This window comes from Oncorhynchus kisutch, unplaced genomic scaffold (assembly GCF_002021735.2).
Source record: "Oncorhynchus kisutch isolate 150728-3 unplaced genomic scaffold, Okis_V2 scaffold3975, whole genome shotgun sequence".
NCBI classification, from domain to species: Eukaryota; Metazoa; Chordata; class Actinopteri; order Salmoniformes; family Salmonidae; genus Oncorhynchus; species Oncorhynchus kisutch.
The window spans coordinates 150,001-171,240 of record NW_022265920.1 but is presented as its reverse complement, the minus strand read 5'-3'; the positions used below and the strand labels follow the sequence as shown (position 1 = coordinate 171,240).

The 21,240-nt window shown below is 44.9% G+C and overlaps 1 protein-coding gene across 3 annotated transcripts in view; it reads left to right on the top strand.

The window, feature by feature from the left end:
• Positions 1–21,240, top strand: part of LOC109878700 (oxysterol-binding protein-related protein 8-like) — a 152,917-nt gene that overhangs the window by 4,042 nt on the left and 127,635 nt on the right. For 2 of the 3 annotated variants that reach the window (XM_031821435.1, XM_031821433.1), the window contains exon 2: positions 14,352–14,402. The gene's annotated coding sequence lies outside the window, so the exon portion shown is untranslated. Of the gene's footprint in view, positions 1–10,407; positions 10,465–14,351; positions 14,403–21,240 lie in introns of those variants that run through there. The other variant, XM_031821434.1, reaches the window with a different exon arrangement.

The following is a 21,240-nucleotide window of genomic DNA, read 5'->3' as shown; positions in this document are numbered from 1 at the left end:
AGAACACCTTTATTTAACCAGGTAGGCTAGTTGAGAACACCTTTATTTAACCAGGTAGGCTAGTTGAGAACACCTTTATTTAACCAGGTAGGCTAGTTGAGAACACCTTTATTTAACCAGGTAGGCTAGTTGAGAACACCTTTATTTAACCAGGTAGGCTAGTTGAGAACACCTTTATTTAACCAGGTAGGCTAGTTGAGAACACCTTTATTTAACCAGGTAGGCTAGTTGAGAACACCTTTATTTAACCAGGTAGGCTAGTTGAGAACACCTTTATTTAACCAGGTAGGCTAGTTGAGAACACCTTTATTTAACCAGGTAGGCTAGTTGAGAACACCTTTATTTAACCAGGTAGGCTAGTTGAGAACACCTTTATTTAACCAGGTAGGCTAGTTGAGAACACCTTTATTTAACCAGGTAGGCTAGTTGAGAACAAGTTCTCATTTACAACTGTGACCTGGCCAAGATAAAGCATAGCAGTGTGAACAGACAACAACACAGAGTTACACATGGAGTAAACAAGTTAATAACACAGTAGGGAAAAAAGTCTATATACATTGTGTGCAAAAGGCATGAGGAGGTAGGTGAATAATTACAATTTAGCAGATTAACACTGGAGTGATAAATGATCAGGTGGTCATGTGGAGGAGATTGCCTGCTTGCAACCAATCATGACTTATCTCTTGAAAGGGATACTTCAGGATTTCGTTGGATACCGTTTTTATGTTTCTGCGTGCAGTTTGAAGGCAGTTGCTCACTAGTGCTAGCGCAATTGCTAAGGCAATGACTGGAAGTCTATCGTATCTGATAGACTTTGTCATTACGCTAACGCAAATTAGCATTGGCTCTCGAAACTACCTCTAACTTCCTTCATAATGGACGCAGAGACACAAAAATGCCAAAATTCCAAAGTATCCCATTAAAGCTGCTGAAATTAGAACTATTCCAATTTTAGCAACCAAGAAATGTCGGAGCTGTTTCTGCATATTGCAACTTTTAAGACTGTCAAATCACATGGCTTTCTGGAGTTCGCTGGATTCAAAAGGCCATAGAAATTAGTGAATAGACTAATAATTTTGGTTTAAAAAACATCCTTGCTAGCAGTCATTGGGCTACGTCCTATGTGACAGGCACCCACTGATATGACATACAGTACAGTATCCTGCTAAAGACAATCAAATAAAATAAAATAGTATTTGTCACAGGCACCGAATACAACAGGTGTATACTTTATAGTGAAATGCTTACTACAAGCCCTTAACCAACATTGCAGTTTTAACCTAAATAAGAGGGGTACAGTACCAATGTTGAACCTTTCCAACAATTCCATATGAAATAATGTCTCTTCTAGTCTGTCCACCTGAATCCACATGGCTTGTAATGATCTTCTGTTCATTGTAATATTAAGACACTAGGCCTAAATGCAGATGACATTTAAAACATCCACACTCAGTATCTGTACACTGTGTTGATATTGCTTCCTGCCAGGGTTGAAGCCCAGCCTTGGTAACAGAGCTCTAATGCTGAGTCACACACACCCTGGAGGCTGATGGTCATGGAAACGACACCACTGCAGAGTGTAATGGATGGACGGGGTCGAGTCTGGCCTGTGATTTGGGTGACTGAGTGCTATGTAGACAAATAGCTGGTTCAGTGTAATGGTTGTCTCAGGCTTTCCTCTGTGCCTGGGATCTGAAGGGCTTTCAATAGCCACATCCACCAGTAGCCTTGTCACTGCTGGAGGCTGATGTTGCACTGAAGTCAAAATGGACTTCAATTCAAATCATCACTGATGCAATGCACACGTCTTTAGTAGGAATATCGTAATATTGTGTGACTGGCTTTGAAAAATCTTTCAACCCGTCTGCTTTCTTACCTGAACGAATTACAATTTGCACCTGGAGTTCAAACAAATCCAAAGTACAGAAGTTTAATTAACACCAGCTTAACACCAGTTATTTTTTACCCCAGCAGTGTAGGTATACACACACACACATTCACTATAGACGAGGGCTCCGCCTGGCCCTTGGAGATCATTGGCCCAGCTAGTCATCCTCAGGGCTCGTCCTGGTCACTCCTCCAGAGCACATCCTTAGATATAATTAGATATGAAGGAAAACCTCATCAGGATTGTGCACCCAAGTGACTGTTCCCCGGGGAGGCAGTGCTGCAACCACAGATGGTTCCTTTTAACTATTATTGGGAACATGGAGGGGCTCTTGGTTACTGTACCCTGCTGTGTGAGACCTAATGGAGGGTCCTGTGTCGAGGCCTAGTGGAGAGTCCTGTGTAGGGGTCTAGTGGAGAGTCCTGTGTAGAGGCCTAGTGGAGAGTCCTGTGTAGAGGCCTTGTGTAGAGTCCTGTGTAGAGGCCTAGTGGAGAGTCCTGTGTAGAGGCCTAGTGGAGAGTCCTGTGTAGAGGCCTAGTGGAGAGTCCTGTGTAGAGGCCTAGTGGAGAGTCCTGTGTAGAGGCCTAGTGGAGAGTCCTGTGTAGAGGCCTAGTGGAGAGTCCTGTGTAGAGGCCTAGTGGAGAGTCCTGTGTAGAGGCCTAGTGGAGAGTCCTGTGTAGAGGCCTTGTGTAGAGTCCTGTGTAGAGGCCTAGTGGAGAGTCCTGTGTAGAGTCCTAGTGGAGAGGCCTAGTGGAGAGTCCTGTGTAGAGGCCTAGTGGAGAGTCCTGTGTAGAGGCCTTGTGTAGAGTCCTGTGTAGAGTCCTGTGTAGAGTCCTGTGTAGAGTCCTGTGTAGAGTCCTTGTGTAGAGTCCTGTGTAGAGGCCTAGTGTAGAGGCCTTGTGTAGAGTCCTGTGTAGAGGCCTAGTGGAGAGTCCTGTGTAGAGGCCTAGTGGAGAGGCCTTGTGTAGAGTCCTGTTTTATTTTTTTATTTTTTTATTTTACCTTTATTTAACCAGGTAGGCAAGTTGAGAACAAGTTCTCATTTACAATTGCGACCTGGCCAAGATAAAGCAAAGCAGTTCGACAGATAAAACGACACAGAGTTACACATGGAGTAAAAACAAACATACAGTCAATAATGCAGTATAAACAAGTCTATATACAATGTGAGCAAATGAGGTGAGAAGGGAGGTAAAGGCAAAAAAGGCCATGATGGCAAAGTAAATACAATATAGCAAGTAAAATACTGGAATGGTAGTTTTGCAATGGAAGAATGTGCAAAGTAGAAATAAAAAAATAATGGGGTGCAAAGGAGCAAAATAAATAAATAAATAAAAATTAAATACAGTTGGGAAAGAGGTAGTTGTTTGGGCTAAATTATAGGTGGGCTATGTACAGGTGCAGTAATCTGTGAGCTGCTCTGACAGTTGGTGCTTAAAGCTAGTGAGGGAGATAAGTGTTTCCAGTTTCAGAGATTTTTGTAGTTCGTTCCAGTCATTGGCAGCAGAGAACTGGAAGGAGAGGCGGCCAAAGAAAGAATTGGTTTTGGGGGTGACTAGAGAGATATACCTGCTGGAGCGTGTGCTACAGGTGGGAGATGCTATGGTGACCAGCGAGCTGAGATAAGGGGGGACTTTACCTAGCAGGGTCTTGTAGATGACATGGAGCCAGTGGGTTTGGCGACGAGTATGAAGCGAGGGCCAGCCAACGAGAGCGTACAGGTCGCAATGGTGGGTAGTATATGGGGCTTTGGTGATAAAACGGATTGCACTGTGATAGACTGCATCCAATTTGTTGAGTAGGGTATTGGAGGCTATTTTGTAAATGACATCGCCAAAGTCGAGGATTGGTAGGATGGTCAGTTTTACAAGGGTATGTTTGGCAGCATGAGTGAAGGATGCTTTGTTGCGAAATAGGAAGCCAATTCTAGATTTAACTTTGGATTGGAGATGTTTGATATGGGTCTGGAAGGAGAGTTTACAGTCTAACCAGACACCTAAGTATTTGTAGTTGTCCACGTATTCTAAGTCAGAGCCGTCCAGAGTAGTGATGTTGGACAGGCGGGTAGGTGCAGGTAGCGATCGGTTGAAGAGCATGCATTTAGTTTTACTTGTATTTAAGAGCAATTGGAGGCCACGGAAGGAGAGTTGTATGGCATTGAAGCTTGCCTGGAGGGTTGTTAACACAGTGTCCAAAGAAGGGCCGGAAGTATACAGAATGGTGTCGTCTGCGTAGAGGTGGATCAGGGACTCACCAGCAGCAAGAGCGACCTCATTGATGTATACAGAGAAGAGAGTCGGTCCAAGAATTGAACCCTGTGGCACCCCCATAGAGACTGCCAGAGGTCCGGACAGCAGACCCTCCGATTTGACACACTGAACTCTATCAGAGAAGTAGTTGGTGAACCAGGCGAGGCAATCATTTGAGAAACCAAGGCTGTCGAGTCTGCCGATGAGGATATGGTGATTGACAGAGTCGAAAGCCTTGGCCAGATCAATGAATACGGCTGCACAGTAATGTTTCTTATCGATGGCGGTTAAGATATCGTTTAGGACCTTGAGCGTGGCTGAGGTGCACCCATGACCAGCTCTGAAACCGGATTGCATAGCAGAGAAGGTATGGTGAGATTCGAAATGGTCGGTAATCTGTTTGTTGACTTGGCTTTCGAAGACCTTAGAAAGGCACGGTAGGATAGATATAGGTCTGTAGCAGTTTGGGTCAAGAGTGTCCCCCCCTTTGAAGAGGGGGATGACCGCAGCTGCTTTCCAATCTTTGGGAATCTCAGACGACACGAAAGAGAGGTTGAACAGGCTAGTAATAGGGGTGGCAACAATTTCGGCAGATAATTTTAGAAAGAAAGGGTCCAGATTGTCTAGCCCGGCTGATTTGTAGGGATCCAGATTTTGCAGCTCTTTCAGAACATCAGCTGAATGGATTTGGGAGAAGGAGAAATGGGGAAGGCTTGGGCGAGTTGCTGTTGGGGGTGCAGTGCTGTTGTCCGGGGTAGGAGTAGCCAGGTGGAAAGCATGGCCAGCCGTAGAAAAATGCTTATTGAAATTCTCAATTATGGTGGATTTATCAGTGGTGACAGTGTTTCCTATCTTCAGTGCAGTGGGCAGCTGGGAGGAGGTGTTCTTATTCTCCATGGACTTTACAGTGTCCCAGAACTTTTTTGAGTTAGTGTTGCAGGAAGCAAATTTCTGCTTGAAAAAGCTAGCCTTGGCTTTTCTAACTGCCTGTGTATAATGATTTCTAGCTTCCCTGAACAGCTGCATATCACGGGGGCTGTTCGATGCTAATGCAGAACGCCATAGGATGTTTTTGTGTTGGTTAAGGGCAGTCAGGTCTGGGGAGAACCAAGGGCTATATCTGTTCCTGGTTCTAAATTTCTTGAATGGGGCATGTTTATTTAGGATGGTTAGGAAGGCATTTTTTAAAAATATCCAGGCATCCTCTACTGACGGGATGAGATCAATATCCTTCCAGGATACCCCGGCCAGGTCGATTAGAAAGGCCTGCTCGCAGAAGTGTTTCAGAGAGCGTTTTACAGTGATGAGTGGAGGTCGTTTGACCGCTGACCCATTACGGATGCAGGCAATGAGGCAGTGATCGCTGAGATCTTGGTTGAAGACAGCCGAGGTGTATTTAGAGGGGAAGTTGGTTAGGATGATATCTATGAGGGTGCCCGTGTTTAAGGTTTTGGGGAGGTACCTGGTAGGTTCATTGATAATTTGTGTGAGATTGAGGGCATCAAGTTTAGATTGTAGGATGGCTGGGGTGTTAAGCATGTTCCAGTTTAGGTCGCCTAGCAGCACGAACTCTGAAGATAGATGGGGGGCAATCAGTTCACATATGGTGTCCAGAGCACAGCTGGGGGCAGAGGGTGGTCTATAGCAGGCGGCAACGGTGAGAGACTTGTTTTTAGAGAGGTGGATTTTTAAAAGTAGAAGTTCAAATTGTTTGGGTACAGACCTGGATAGTAGGACAGAACTCTGCAGGCTATCTTTGCAGTAGATTGCAACACCGCCCCCTTTGGCAGTTCTATCTTGTCTGAAAATGTTGTAGTTTGGAATTAAAATGTCTGAGTTTTTGGTGGTCTTCCTAAGCCAGGATTCAGACACAGCTAGAACATCCGGGTTGGCAGAGTGTGCTAAAGCAGTGAATAGAACAAACTTAGGGAGGAGGCTTCTAATGTTAACATGCATGAAACCAAGGCTATTACGGTTACAGAAGTCGTCAAAAGAGAGCGCCTGGGGAATAGGAGTGGAGCCAGGCACTGCAGGGCCTGGATTCACCTCTACATCGCCAGAGGAACATAGGAGGAGTAGAATAAGGGTACGGCTAAAAGCTATGAGAATTGGTCGTCTAGAACGTCTGGAACATAGAGTAAAAGGAGGTTTCTGGGGGCGATAAAATAGCATCAAGGTATAATGTACAGACAAATGTATGGTAGGATGTGAATACAGTGGAGGTAAACCTAGGTATTGAGTGATGAAGAGAGAGATATTGTCTCTAGAAACATCGTTGAAACCAGGAGATGTCATTGCATGTGTGGGTGGTGGAACTAATAGGTTGGATAAGGTATAGTGAGCAGGACTAGAGGCTCTACAGTGAAATAAGCCAATAAACACTAACCAGAACAGAAATGGACAAGACATATTGACATTAAGGATAGGCATGCTTAGTCGAGTGATCAAAAGGGTCCGGTGAGTGGAGAGGTTGGTTGGTGATTTAGACAGCTAGCCAGGGCATCGGTAGCAAGCTAGCATAGGATGGAGGTCTGTTAGCCACCCCTTACGTTCTGTGTAGGGGCCTAGTGGAGAGTCCTGTGTAGGGGCCTAGTGGAGAGTCCCGTGTAGGGGCCTAGTGGAGAGTCCCGTGTAGGGGCCTAGTGGAGAGTCCCGTGTAGGGGCCTAGTGGAGAGTCCCGTGTAGGGGCCTAGTGGAGAGTCCCGTGTAGGGGCCTAGTGGAGAGGCCTCATGATGTCTAGTGCCTCATGATTCATAAAGTAATAACACACACTCAGCATGTGGGGCGGCAGGGTAGCCTAGTGGTTAGTGCGTTGGACTAGTAACCGTAAGGTTGCAAGTTCAAATCCCCGAGCTGACAAGGTAAAATCTGTCGTTCTGCCCCTGAACAAGGCAGTTAACCCACTGTTCCTAGGCCGTCATTAAAAATAAGAATTTGTTCTTAACTGACTTGCCTGGTTAAATAAAAAAGGTAAAAATGTCATCCTTTCTCACGTTACGCCAAAGTCCATTAGAGATGCTGAATGAAAAACTACACCTTCTGGGTTAAATGCGGAAGACACATTTCAGTTGAAGGCCTTCAGTTGTACAGCTGACAGGGTATCTCCCTTTCCCTTCCCTTTCTAACTACCTTCACTACACGTCAATGACAGCTAGCACAGCTGCCTATTAGCTAGAGGCTTACAAAGCATGTGAGAACACAGAGACTATCAGTCTGGTCGTTTTCCTCTTCTTCACCTTGACAGCTGATGCTGACGTTGGCATTAAGAGAGACTAATGGCTAAAGCAATTATAGTTTTCTCCCTTTACAGTCAAAATGTCTTGTTAGCAACTTTCCTTTATCCCAAGGTATTTGTGAATTGTGCTGTAAGTCTTTGTGTTCCAACACTGCTAAATGCTACGCCTCACACCTCTTTGAAATAAGATGATTTGTTGCATAAATCCCCCAGATCAGCTGTGACGTTCAAAACCCACTCCTGTCTCATAAAAACCTGCTCCCCGTCTCATAAAAAGCCTCCTCTTGTCTCATAAAAACCTGCTCCCCGTCTCATTAAAACCCGCTCCCCGTCTCATTAAAACCCGCTCCCCGTCTCATTAAAACCTGCTCCCCGTCTCATTAAAACCTGCTCCCCGTCTCATTAAAACATCCTCCCGTCTCATTAAAACCCAGTCCCCGTCTCTTTAAAACCTGCTCCCCGTCTCTTTAAAACCTGCTCCCCGTCTCATTAAAACCTGCTCCCCGTCTCATTAAAACCTCCTCCCGTCTCATTAAAACCCGCTCCCCGTCTCATTAAAACCCGCTCCCCGTCTCATTAAAACCCGCTCCCCGTCTCATTAAAACCTGCTCCCCGTCTCATTAAAACCTGCTCCCCGTCTCATTAAAACCTGCTCCCCGTCTCATGAAAACCTGCTCCCCGTCTCATGAAAACCTGCTCCCCGTCTCATTAAAATCGGCTCCCCGTCTCATTAAAACCGGCTCCCCGTCTCATAAAATGTAGGAGGATTGTGTCTGGAATAGTCTGGACTCTTGTTTCCATCCCATTAGCTCAGATCCGACCAAGAAAGAAACCCACTGAAACGGATTGTAGACTGTGTTTGTTTATATATAGAAACTACAGGTAAAAGTTAATCTAGTTGAAGCACTTTTTGAGACATTTTTGAGACACTTTTTGAGACATTTCAGGACGGTCTTCGCCCAGAGCTCCAGAAGGATGGGATCATGACGAGGCCCATGGGGCGTGGCGTCTCTGCAACGCAGTGACCCAGTAGTCTGACTCCCCTGCATAGCTGGCATTCTCAGCTGCCTGAAAACCTGCTCCAAGGCAGGGTTCCCTCGTCCACCCTAAACCATTATTACGTCGGGCCTCCGTGTTGCACAGACAGGATTACGGCACTAAATATAGCCCCGCTTTAGGGCCTACACACCGGGCGTGACCTCAGAGGTGTGCCCCAGTGAACCCTGCCAACATGGAGTGTATACAGTTTTAATCACTGGAGCAATGCAGTACAGGAAAAAGGAATGAGAAGTACAAAGATAATATATTCTATCGGTTAGCTAGATGTTTGACTGACAGCACTGCTGCAGCAGCGACATCAGACCAACCCTAAAAGCCTGGGAGAGATGATTGTGGGCTTACCTCACTATAGAAAGGATTTGTCACTGGGCAGGACAATGAGGCTACTTCTGTATTCTGTAACTATGGCTTCACTGCTTTGACTGCTACGTCAGTGAAGCAAATCCCTTTTGCTTTGTGAATGGAGTGAACACAAAGGCCCAGCGGGCTGATATGATTCTCCTCTGTACGATTTCACTTCTTCTCTGACTTGGGCAGGTTCTTAAAAGCCCCCTCTAATTGGATACCCAGCCAAGTCTCAGCTTCAGGAATCAGAGATTGAATGAGTTTGCTGCAGGTCTATTCCATGCTAACAGAATTCCACTGTGACTCAGATTTTTTCACTTTAAAATGTATACCAAACAAAAACCTTTGATTTCAAAGTTTAACAAACCATATGCACAATGACTTTCCACAGAACATTTTATAAACACACATTTACAGGAAACTGTGCAGATACAACGTGTGGTAACAGAAGAGGGAGAGTTTACCCTCTGTACGGTTCACACAGTAAATGTAAAAATACTAAATAAATGTACTGTGTAAATTGTTCATAGTACTCATAATGTATAGAGTAGTGTTCTGTGGTTGGTTACACTTTGAAGGCAGTTGTTTGGAATACATTTTCAAGTGTCAAATCAGTTTCAGCATAATTCCGTTTCCTTGGAATTTCCCTGCAGTGAATGTAGAAGGAGTGTCTTGTTGCTCTTAAACCGACTGATAAGAAAATAAAAGCCAACAGCAGCTCTGTTTTCTGGGGACAAATTATCCTCGGCCATCTAAAGCTTCATTTGCACCTGGCTCAGGAAGCTCAGTTCAGAGACCAGTGGGGACTGGCGTTCGTGTCCACTCCTCTCTTGATTGACCCTAATTTAATTACTTAGCTGTTTTATTAAATTAAGTCAAGCTTTGTTGCTCTTGAATCACTGAGTAGAAATCTGTGGGCGTCGCCCGATTTGAAGCTGTGCTTCACTCACAGTGGAAAAAACCCATCAAGAAGTTTCACCATTGGTCTGACAAGCTGTTATCACGTTTTCTAGAAAAAGATTAAGGTGAAAGGTGCCAAAGTAGCTCTGTTGCCAGGAGACTGGACAGATGGTCATGTGTTTACCACAGTAAACGTATTTAAAAAGCCCAGCAAAAACGACATGGGATTTGCACTGCCTTCATTCCATTTACCCTCTCTTCATCTGTTTTCTGCTCTTGTGGAACACATTCTTCCTCCCATTGTTGGACACCGTGTGAAACACGTAACAAATGAGTTCTTTAACTTCTCCAGCGCCGCCACCTTTTAGCCCTGGGCGGTGATTCAGTACACGTTGATACCAACCAACAACAATACTGAAAACAGCACCGCTTGGTCCCTCGACAGTTAGAGTTGCCTCATGGAAAGTGTCCCTGGGCGTTGGGACATCTCCATGGGAACGGTTTGGAACGTAACCACTGTTAGGCTAATCCGTCTAGGACTAAGCCCCGGACCGTCCCTGGGAACATAGTGAGAGTGACACTGTGACGTACCCCGGAACTCTTATGTCACCTGACCAACCGTGCTCTATTGTTTCAGTCACGCCCGAGTAGTCGCCAATGCTTTCCGGGCTAACCAGGAGACCCAGACCAAACTCTGCTCCTACTTCTAATAGCTACAGCAGCACCCACCAGTCTCCCCAGCATGAGGACATGGTTTGGCAGAGAAAGAGAAGTGGAGACTGAGCTGGTAAGAGGAGAGGTAACCTGAAGACCTGAAGGTAGACCTCAGTCCTAATGGCTTCTTCCAGACAACTACCCCTGTGGATTACGTTTGTGTTGGTGGAGGCTGTACAGGACTTCTGCCTCAGCGGGTGTTCTTAGTTTTAGAATTTACTGTTTTGTTTTTCTTTTGAAAAGTGTAAATAATATAAATATGAAGAAAATTCCAAAGAAGAACGACAATTTATAAATTAGGCGAACAAAATCGCATTAATTGATGCATTAGTGTTGATTGAATTTGTGTCACTATCAGGTTTCAGTGGAGGGTTTCTGTAGGCTGTCAGGTTTGTACTGGTGCAGTTCTCTGGAAACAACAGCTTCTGCATTTCCCTTCCCCCAGGTTATAGGCCTAGATGTTGCTTTATGACTACCATAGCAACATTGAAATGTCCAATTAAAAGGAGGTAGGAGTATTCCACTTGATGCCTGACTGATAGTAATGTGCCTTTGTAGGCCAGTGTGCTTATTTATTACCGTCTGAGAGCAAGAGCTGCCTCCGCTCACCTTGTGGGCTAACACCAATAACTAGGTTAGTCTGGCCTGTGGAACTGTGCTGTTCACACACACACAAAACAAGGGAGAGGTAAAGAACCTGTCGTTTTGGTTCGATCCATTCCTCTATGTCAACATGGTATAGCCTAAATGAACACACATACTGTGAACCAAGACATGACTCCACACAGCGCGGCAAGACATGACTCCACACAGGGCAGCGCGACAAGACATGACTCCACACAGCGTGACAAGACATGACTCCACACAACACGACACGACTTGACTCCACACAGGGCAGCGCGACACGACATGACTCCACACAGGACGATAAGACATGACTCCACACAGGACGATAAGACATGACTCCACACAGCGCGGCAAGACATGACTCCACACAGGGCAGCGCGACAAGACATGACTTCACACAGCGTGACAAAACATTACTCCACACAACACGACACGACTTGACTCCACACAGGGCAGCGCGACACGACATGACTCCACACAGGACGATAAGACATGACTCCACACAGGGCAGCGCGACACGACATGACTCCACACAGGACGATAAGACATGACTCCACACAGGACGATAAGACATGACTCCACACAGCGCGGCAAGACATGACTCCACACAGGGCAGCGCGACAAGACATGACTTCACACAGCGTGACAAAACATTACTCCACACAACACGACACGACTTGACTCCACACAGGGCAGCGCGACACGACATGACTCCACACAGGACGATAAGACATGACTCCACACAGGACGATAAGACATGACTCCACACAGGACAACACGACATGACTCCACACAGGACGACACGACATGACTCCACACAACACAACAAGACATGACTCCACACAGCACGACAAGCCATGACTCCACACAACACAGGTGATGGGGTATGATTACAGTAGGCAGCCTGTATTTCCTATAGACATGACTCCACACAACACAGGTGATTGGGTATGATTACAGTAGGCAGCCTGTATTTCCTATAGACATGACTCCACACAACACAGGTGATTGGGTATGATTACAGTAGGCAGCCTGTATTTCCTATAGACATGACTCCACACAACACAGGTGATGGGGTATGATTACAGTAGGCAGCCTGTATTTCCTATAGACATGACTCCACACAACACAGGTGATGGGGTATGATTACAGTAGGCAGCCTGTATTTCCTATAGACATGACTCCACACAACACAGGTGATGGGGTATGATTACAGTAGGCAGCCTGTATTTCCTATAGACATGACTCCACACAACACAGGTGATGGGGTATGATTACAGTAGGCAGCCTGTATTTCCTATAGACATGACTCCACACAACACAGGTGATGGGGTATGATTACAGTAGGCAGCCTGTATTTCCTATAGACTTGCTCGTGCAGCTCAGCTGCGACCTGGCAGTTCTTTGGAAGTGTGTAATCAATTAGCGAAGCTAGCAGAGGGTGGAATGGGGAGGGCTGCATCCCAAAAGGCACACTATCCCCTATATAGAGCACCATAGGGCCCTGGTCAAAAGTAGCCCTGGACAAAAGGCCCTGGACAAAAGTAGCGCACAATATAGGGAATAGGGTGCCTTTTGGATTGGATACTTGGTAGCAGATTTCCAAAATTAAAATCACTTGGAACTGATTTCCTGGTATTTTTTGTCTTTTATGTCTGACAATGAAAATGACCCAAAATATGTTATTTCAGGGTTTTTTGTCCGGAAATTTGGGGGGCCAAATGAAGTTGGCAGTTGGGGAACCTGGTCTAGGGGCAACTTCACTTTGAAGATATCAGGTCTCTCTGTGGTTTGTGTTTGGGTCCTGGGCTCCATCAGTAACCCTCTGGTTTGGGCCCTGGGCTCCATCAGATTAACCCTCTGGTTTATGTTCAGATTAACCCTCTGGTTTATGTTTGGGTCCTGGGCTCCATCAGATTAACCCTCTGGTTTGTGTTTGGGTCCTGGGCTCCATCAGATTAACCCTCTGTGGTTTATGTTTGGGTCCTGGGCTCTATCAGATTAACCCTCTGGTTTATGTTTGGGCCCTGGGCTCCATCAGATTAACCCTCTGGTTTATGTTTGGGTCCTGGGCTCCATCAGATTAACCCTCTGGTTTGTGTTTGGGTCCTGGGCTCCATCAGATTAACCCTCTGTGGTTTATGTTTGGGTCCTGGGCTCTATCAGATTAACCCTCTGGTTTATGTTTGGGCCCTGGGCTCCATCAGATTAACCCTCTGGTTTATGTTTGGGTCCTGGGCTCCATCAGATTAACCCTCTGGTTTGTGTTTGGGTCCTGGGCTCCATCAGATTAACCCTCTGGTTTGGGTCCTGGGCTCCATCAGATTAACCCTCTGGTTTGGGTCCTGGGTCCTGGGCTCCATCAGATTAACCCTCTGGTTTGGGTCCTGGGCTCCATCAGATTAACCCTCTGGTTTGGGTCCTGGGCTCCATCAGATTAACCCTCTGGTTTGGGTCCTGGGTCCTGGGCTCCATCAGATTAACCCTCTGGTTTGGGTCTTGGGCTCCATCAGATTAACCCTCTGGTTTGGGTCCTGGGTCCTGGGATCCATCAGATTAACCCTCTGGTTTGGGTCCTGGGCTCCATCAGATTAACCCTCTGGTTTGGGTCCTGGGACCTGGGCTCCATCAGATTAACCCTCTGGTTTGGGTCCTGGGTCCTGGGCTCCATCAGATTAACCCTCTGGTTTGGGTCCTGTGTCCTGGGCTCCATCAGATTAACCCTCTGGTTTGTGTTTGGGTCCTGGGTCCTGGGCTCCATCAGATTAACCCTCTGGTTTGGGTCCTGGGCTCCATCAGATTAACCCTCTGGTTTGTGTTTGGGTCCTGGGTCTGGGGCTCCATCAGATTAACCCTCTGGTTTGTGTTTGGGTCCTGGCTCCTGGCTCCTGTCACCTTACACCGTCTGGTGTTAAATGTATTTTATTCTCAATCTCTTCTCTTTCACAGTGTAGCCTACACAGGTATCATAGTACTCTGTTCTTCCTCTCCTTTCCTCCCAAAACCAGTCTGTCTGTGTGGTTCAGATTGACCCCCAGATGGACATGTTAATTGGCCCTGCGACTAATAAAGCCTGTCCAACAGGATTAAGGAATGGGTTCTGGTGGTGGGCCAAAGGACACGCCTCTTCGAGCCCACTGGCACGGAGGAGATTAAAAACTGTAGAACCCACACACACTTGTAGAACCACGCGCGCAATCACACGTGACTAGGACACTCCGTCTGTGATGGACTGAAGCGTATGCTCCACCAGGCTGTATTAGGAGGGGGGGGGGGGGATATAAACACTGTGATGTCATCATGTCTCCCTCCCTGCCTTCTCTTCTCTCTCAGGCTGCTGTGGTGTTGTGAGGAGACTGCTTTCTGCTGCACCAGCTGCATGAGGTAGGTCCTATATTTGTCACCGCTCGCCTGTCTGCTTGAAGATGCTCGGTTGCTTTTGGTAAATGGGTATGGAGATCCACACATTACTGTGTGTCTGCGATGCGTGTGTGCATTTGTGTGTATTTGTGTGTATAGGTGATGTGTCTGTAAGTACGTCTGTGGGATGTGTGTGTGAGAGAGCGAGAGAGCATGTGTGTGTTATATGTGATCTCATACTGCATGCATGGTAAACTGTGTGGGAGAGAGTTGGTGCTACAGTAGGTTTAGCATACAGTAGGTTTAGCATACAGTAGGTTTAGCATACAGTAGGTTTAGCATACAGTAGGTTTAGCATACAGTAGGTTTAGAATGCCTCTATAGCGATACAGAGCCGGAGGCTCGTCGGATCAGATTCTACAACAGGACTGGTTCACAGACAGACCGGTGCTGTCCACTCTGAAGTGGCCTCTCTGAAGTTATCTCAGGCTAGCATCATGCCCTGCTGGATCATGGTGTCTCTATCACTTCCAGCTCTCTGTCATTTCTCTCCCCCCCTGTCTCTCTCTCTCTCTCTCCCTCTCCCTCTGTCTCTCTCTTTCTCCCTCTGTCTCAATTCAATTCAATTCAAGGGCTTTATTGTCATGGGAAACATGTGTTAACATTGCCAAAGCAAGTGAGGTGATAATATATAAGTGAAATAAACAATACAAATGAACAGTAAACATTACACATACAGAAGTTTCAAAACAATAAAGACATTACAAATGTCATATTATATATACAGTGTTTTAACAATGTACAAATGGTAAAGGACACAATATAACATAAATAAGCATAAATATGGGTTGTATTTACAATGGTGTGTGTTCTTCATTGGTTGCCCTTTTCTTGTGGCAACAGGTCACAAATCTTGCTGCTGTGATGTCACACTGTGGAATTTCACCCAGTAGATATGGGAGTTTTTCAAAATTGGATTTGTTTTCGAATTCTTTGTGGATCTGTGTAATCTGAGGGAAATATGTCTCTCTAATATGGTCATACATTGGGCAGGAGGTTAGGAAGTGCAGCTCAGTTTCCACCTCATTTTGTGGGCAGTGTGCACATAGCCTGTCTTCTTGAGAGCCATGTCTGCCTACGGCGGCCTTTCTCAATAGCAAGGCTATGCTCACGGAGTCTGTACATAGTCAAAGCTTTCCTTAATTTTGGGTCAGTCACAGTGGTCAGGTATTCTGCCACTGTGTACTCTCTGTTTAGGGCCAAATAGCATTCTAGTTTGCTCAGTTTTTTTGTTAATTCTTTCCAATGTGTCAAGTAATTATCTTTTTGTTTTCTCGTGATTTGGTTGGGTCTAATTGTGCTGCTGTCCTGGGGCTCTGTAGGGTGTGTTTTTGTTTGTGAACAGAGCCCCAGGACCAGCTTGCTTAGGGGACTCTTCTCCAGGTTCATCTCTCTGTAGGTGATGGCTTTGTTGTGGAAGGTTTGGGAATCGCTTCCTTTTAAGTGGTTATAGAATTTAACTGCAGACTTTTCTACTGCCCGCGCCAATTCGTTGATATATACGTTGAAGAGGGTGGGGCTTAAGCTGCATCCCTGTCTCACCCCACGACCCTGTGTGAAGAAATTTGTGTGTTTTTTGCCAATTTTAACCGCACACTTGTTGTTTGTGTACATGGATTTTATAATGTTGTATGTTTTACCCCCAACACCAATTTCCATCAGTTTGTATAGCAGACCCTCATGCCAAATTGAGTCGAAGGCTTTTTTGAAATCAACAAAGCATGAGAAGACTTTGCCTTTGTTTTGGTTTGGTTTGTTTGGTTGTCAATTAGGGTGTGTCTCTCTCTCTCTCTCCCTCTCTCTCCCTCTGTCTCCCTCTCTCTCCCTCTGTCTCTCTCTCTCTCCCTCTCTCTCCCTCTCTCTCCCTCTGTCTCTCTCTGTCTCTCTCTATGTCTCTGTCTCTGTCTCTCTCTATGTCTCTGTCTCTCTCTATGTCTCTGTCTCTCTCTGTCTCTCTCTCTGTCTCTCTCTGTCTCTCTCTCTCTGTCTCTCTCTGTCTCTGTCTCTCTCTGTCTCTGTCTCTCTCTCCCTCTGTCTCCATCTCGCCCTCTGTCTCTCTCTCTCTCTCCCTCTGTCTCTCTCTCTCTCTCCCTCTGTCTCCCCCTGTCTCAATCTCTCCCTCTGCCTCTCTCTCTCTCTCTCCCTCTGTCTCTCTCCCTTTTTCTCTATGTCAATCAGATGAAGGTACGGAGGTGCTTCTGCCCTTAAGTGGAATCCACTCAGTCAGCACAGTCACGTAGACTGCACAGTCACCAAGTCACCTAGTCAGTTGATATCTGAACCAGAGAGGTGGTGTTCTGTCAGACAGACAGTAGAGATCTGAACCAGAGAGGTTCTGTCAGACAGTCAGTAGAGATCTGAACCAGAGAGGTTCTGTCAGACAGTCAGTAGAGATCTGAACCAGAGAGGTTCTGTCAGACAGTCAGTAGAGATCTGAACCAGAGAGGTTCTGTCAGACAGTCAGTAGAGATCTGAACCAGAGAGGTGCTGTTCTGTCAGACAGTCAGTAGAGATCTGAACCAGAGAGGTGCTGTTCTGTCAGACAGTCAGTAAAGATCTGAACCAGAGAGGTGCTGTTCTGTCACAGTCAGTAGAGATTTTAGAAATTTACTATCTCTGGCTTTAAAACAAAAAGACAGCAAAGCTGTGTTGGAAATTAACCTGCACCTGAAGTCCCATAGATCATCTGGAATGTCCTGTGTGTGTGTGTGTGTGTGTGTGTGTGTGTGTGTGTGTGTGTGTGTGTGTGTGTGTGTGTGTGTGTGTGTGTGTGTGTGTGTGTGTGTGTGTGTGTGTGTGTGTGTGTGTGTGTGTGTGTGTGCGCGTGTGGCTGGTTGTGCGTGTTGCTGGTTGTGCGTGTGTCTGGTTGTGCGTGTCTGGTTGTGTGTGATTAATATTAATTAGGTCAACACTCTTACCATCGTTAATGAATTCTGTCTAAAGATTCTGAATATTCCTCAAACAGAACAGCCCAGAACTGGGACACACAGCTTGTTCCCCAGAATGGCATCCTATTCCCTAATTAGTGCACTACTTTTGGCCCTATGTGCCCTGGTTTCTATGTAAATCCCCTGAGTCGCTGTCTGAGTGTCACCCGAGGTTCCTGGCAGGCTGACATTTCCGACGTGATGCCACGTTGATTAGTCTCCATAGGAAAGCTACAAAAACCTGCCATTGCTGCCATGAAGCCACAGCCCTTGAGAGAAGGGCAGTCGTTTTCTCACCTTTCAGAGAGAAAGAAAGAGAGTGAGAGAGAGAGAGAGAATGTGTGTGTCTGTATTAGAGGTCGACCGATTATGATTTTTCTATGCCATTCCGATTAATGGGTCGACCTCTAGTCTGTATTGATGTGGCGTTAGCAGGAACTGGCAAATGGAGACTGGCTAGTTTATTCTCCTCTCTGCTGTTAGATATAAACCAGACTAGTTTAGTCTCCTCTCTGCTGTTAGATGGAAACCAGACTAGTTTATTCTCCTCTCTGCTAGATGTAAACCAGACTAGTTTATTCTCCTCTCTGCTGTTAGATGTAAACCAGACTAGTTTATTCTCCTCTCTGTTAGATGTAAACCAGGCTAGTTTATTCTCCTCTCTGTTAGATGTAAACCAGACTAGTTTATTCTCCTCTCTGTTAGATGTAAACCAGACTAGTTTATTCTCCTCTCTGTTAGATGTAAACCAGACTAGTTTATTCTCCTCTCTGTTAGATGTAAACCAGACTAGTTTATTCTCCTCTCTGCTGTTAGATGGAAACCAGACTAGTTTATTCTCCTCTCTGCTATTAGATGTAAACCAGGGTAGTTTATTCTCCTCTCTGCTATTAGATGGAAACCAGACTAGTTTATTCTCCTCTCTGCTATTAGATGGAAACCAGACTAGTTTATTCTCCTCTCTGCTATTAGATGGAAACCAGACTAGTTTATTCTCCTCTCTGTTAGATGTAAACCAGTCTAGTTTATTCTCCTCTCTGTTAGATGTAAACCAGACTAGTTTGTTCTCCTCTCTGTTAGATGGAAACCAGTCTAGTTTATTCTCCTCTGTTAGATGTCAACCAGACTAGTTTATTCTCCTCTCTGTTAGATGGAAACCAGACTAGTTTATTCTCCTCTCTGTTAGATGGAAACCAGACTAGTTTATTCTCCTCTCTGCTGTTAGATGGAAACCAGACTAGTTTATTCTCCTCTCTGTTAGATGTAAACCAGACTAGTTTATTCTCCTCTCTGCTATTAGATGGAAACCAGACTAGTTTATTCTCCTCTCTGTTAGATGGAAACCAGACTAGTTTATTCTCCTCTCTGTTAGATGGAAACCAGACTAGTTTATTCTCCTCTCTGCTGTTAGATGGAAACCAGACTAGTTTATTCTCCTCTCTGTTAGATGGAAACCAGACTAGTTTATTCTCCTCTCTGCTGTTAGATGGAAACCAGACTAGTTTATTCTCCTCTCTGCTGTTAGATGGAAACCAGACTAGTTTATTCTCCTCTCTGTTAGATGGAAACCAGACTAGTTTATTCTCCTCTCTGTTAGATGGAAACCAGACTAGTTTATTCTCCTCTCTGCTGTTAGATGTAAACCAGACTAGTTTATTCTCCTCTCTGCTGTTAGATGTAAACCAGACTAGTTTATTCTCCTCTCTGCTGTTAGATGGAAACCAGACTAGTTTATTCTCCTCTCTGTTAGATGTAAACCAGGCTAGTTTATTCTCCTCTCTGCTATTAGATGGAAACCAGACTAGTTTATTCTCCTCTCTGCTGTTAGATGGAAACCAGACTAGTTTATTCTCCTCTCTGCTGTTAGATGGAAACCAGACTAGTTTATTCTCCTCTCTGTTAGATGGAAACCAGACTAGTTTATTCTCCTCTCTGTTAGATGTAAACCAGGCTAGTTTATTCTCCTCTCTGTTAGATGGAAACCAGACTAGTTTATTCTCCTCTCTGTTAGATGTAAACCAGTCTAGTTTATTCTCCTCTCTGCTAGATGTAAACCAGACTAGTTTATTCTCCTCTCTGTTAGATGGAAACCAGACTAGTTTATTCTCCTCTCTGTTAGATGGAAACCAGACTAGTTTATTCTCCTCTCTGTTAGATGGAAACCAGACTAGTTTATTCTCCTCTCTGTTAGATGTAAACCAGACTAGTTTATTCTCCTCTCTGTTAGATGTAAACCAGACTAGTTTATTCTCCTCTCTGTTAGATGGAAACCAGACTAGTTTATTCTCCTCTCTGTTAGATGTAAACCAGACTAGTTTATTCTCCTCTCTGTTAGATGGAAACCAGACTAGTTTATTCTCCTCTCTGCTATTAGATGGAAACCAGACTAGTTTATTCTCCTCTCTGTTAGATGGAAACCAGACTAGTTTATTCTCCTCTCTGCTATTAGATGGAAACCAGACTAGTTTATTCTCCTCTCTGCTATTAGATGTAAACCAGACTAGTTTATTCTCCTCTCTGTTAGATGGAAACCAGACTAGTTTATTCTCCTCTCTGTTAGATGGAAACCAGACTAGTTTATTCTCCTCTCTGTTAGATGGAAACCAGACTAGTTTATTCTCCTCTCTGTTAGATGGAAACCAGACTAGTTTATTCTCCTCTCTGTTAGATGGAAACCAGACTAGTTTATTCTCCTCTCTGTTAGATGTAAACCAGACTAGTTTATTCTCCTCTCTGTTAGATGGAAACCAGACTAGTTTATTCTCCTCTCTGCTATTAGATGGAAACCAGACTAGTTTATTCTCCTCTCTGCTTTAGATGTAAACCAGACTAGTTTATTCTCCTCTCTGTTAGATGTAAACCAGACTAGTTTATTCTCCTCTCTGTTAGATGGAAACCAGACTAGTTTATTCTCCTCTCTGTTAGATGGAAACCAGACTAGTTTATTCTCCTCTCTGTTAGATGTAAACCAGACTAGTTTATTCTCCTCTCTGTTAGATGTAAACCAGACTAGTTTATTCTCCTCTCTGTTAGATGTAAACCAGACTAGTTTATTCTCCTCTCTGTTAGATGGAAACCAGACTAGTTTATTCTCCTCTCTGTTAGATGTAAACCAGACTAGTTTATTCTCCTCTCTGTTAGATGGAAACCAGACTAGTTTATTCTCCTCTCTGCTATTAGATGGAAACCAGACTAGTTTATTCTCCTCTCTGTTAGATGGAAACCAGACTAGTTTATTCTCCTCTCTGCTATTAGATGGAAACCAGACTAGTTTATTCTCCTCTCTGCTATTAGATGTAAACCAGACTAGTTTATTCTCCTCTCTGTTAGATGGAAACCAGACTAGTTTATTCTCCTCTCTGTTAGATGTAAACCAGACTAGTTTATTCTCCTCTCTGTTAGATGGAAACCAGACTAGTTTATTCTCCTCTCTGCTGTTAGATGGAAACCAGACTAGTTTATTCTCCTCTCTGTTAGATGGAAACCAGACTAGTTTATTCTCCTCTCTGCTGTTAGATGTAAACCAGACTAGTTTATTCTCCTCTCTGCTGTTAGATGTAAACCAGACTAGTTTATTCTCCTCTCTGCTGTTAGATGTAAACCAGACTAGTTTATTCTCCTCTCTGTTAGATGGAAACCAGACTAGTTTATTCTCCTCTCTGCTATTAGATGGAAACCAGACTAGTTTATTCTCCTCTCTGCTTTTAGATGTAAACCAGACTAGTTTATTCTCCTCTCTGTTAGATGGAAACCAGACTAGTTTATTCTCCTCTCTGCTATTAGATGGAAACCAGACTAGTTTATTCTCCTCTCTGCTTTTAGATGTAAACCAGACTAGTTTATTCTCCTCTCTGTTAGATGGAAACCAGACTAGT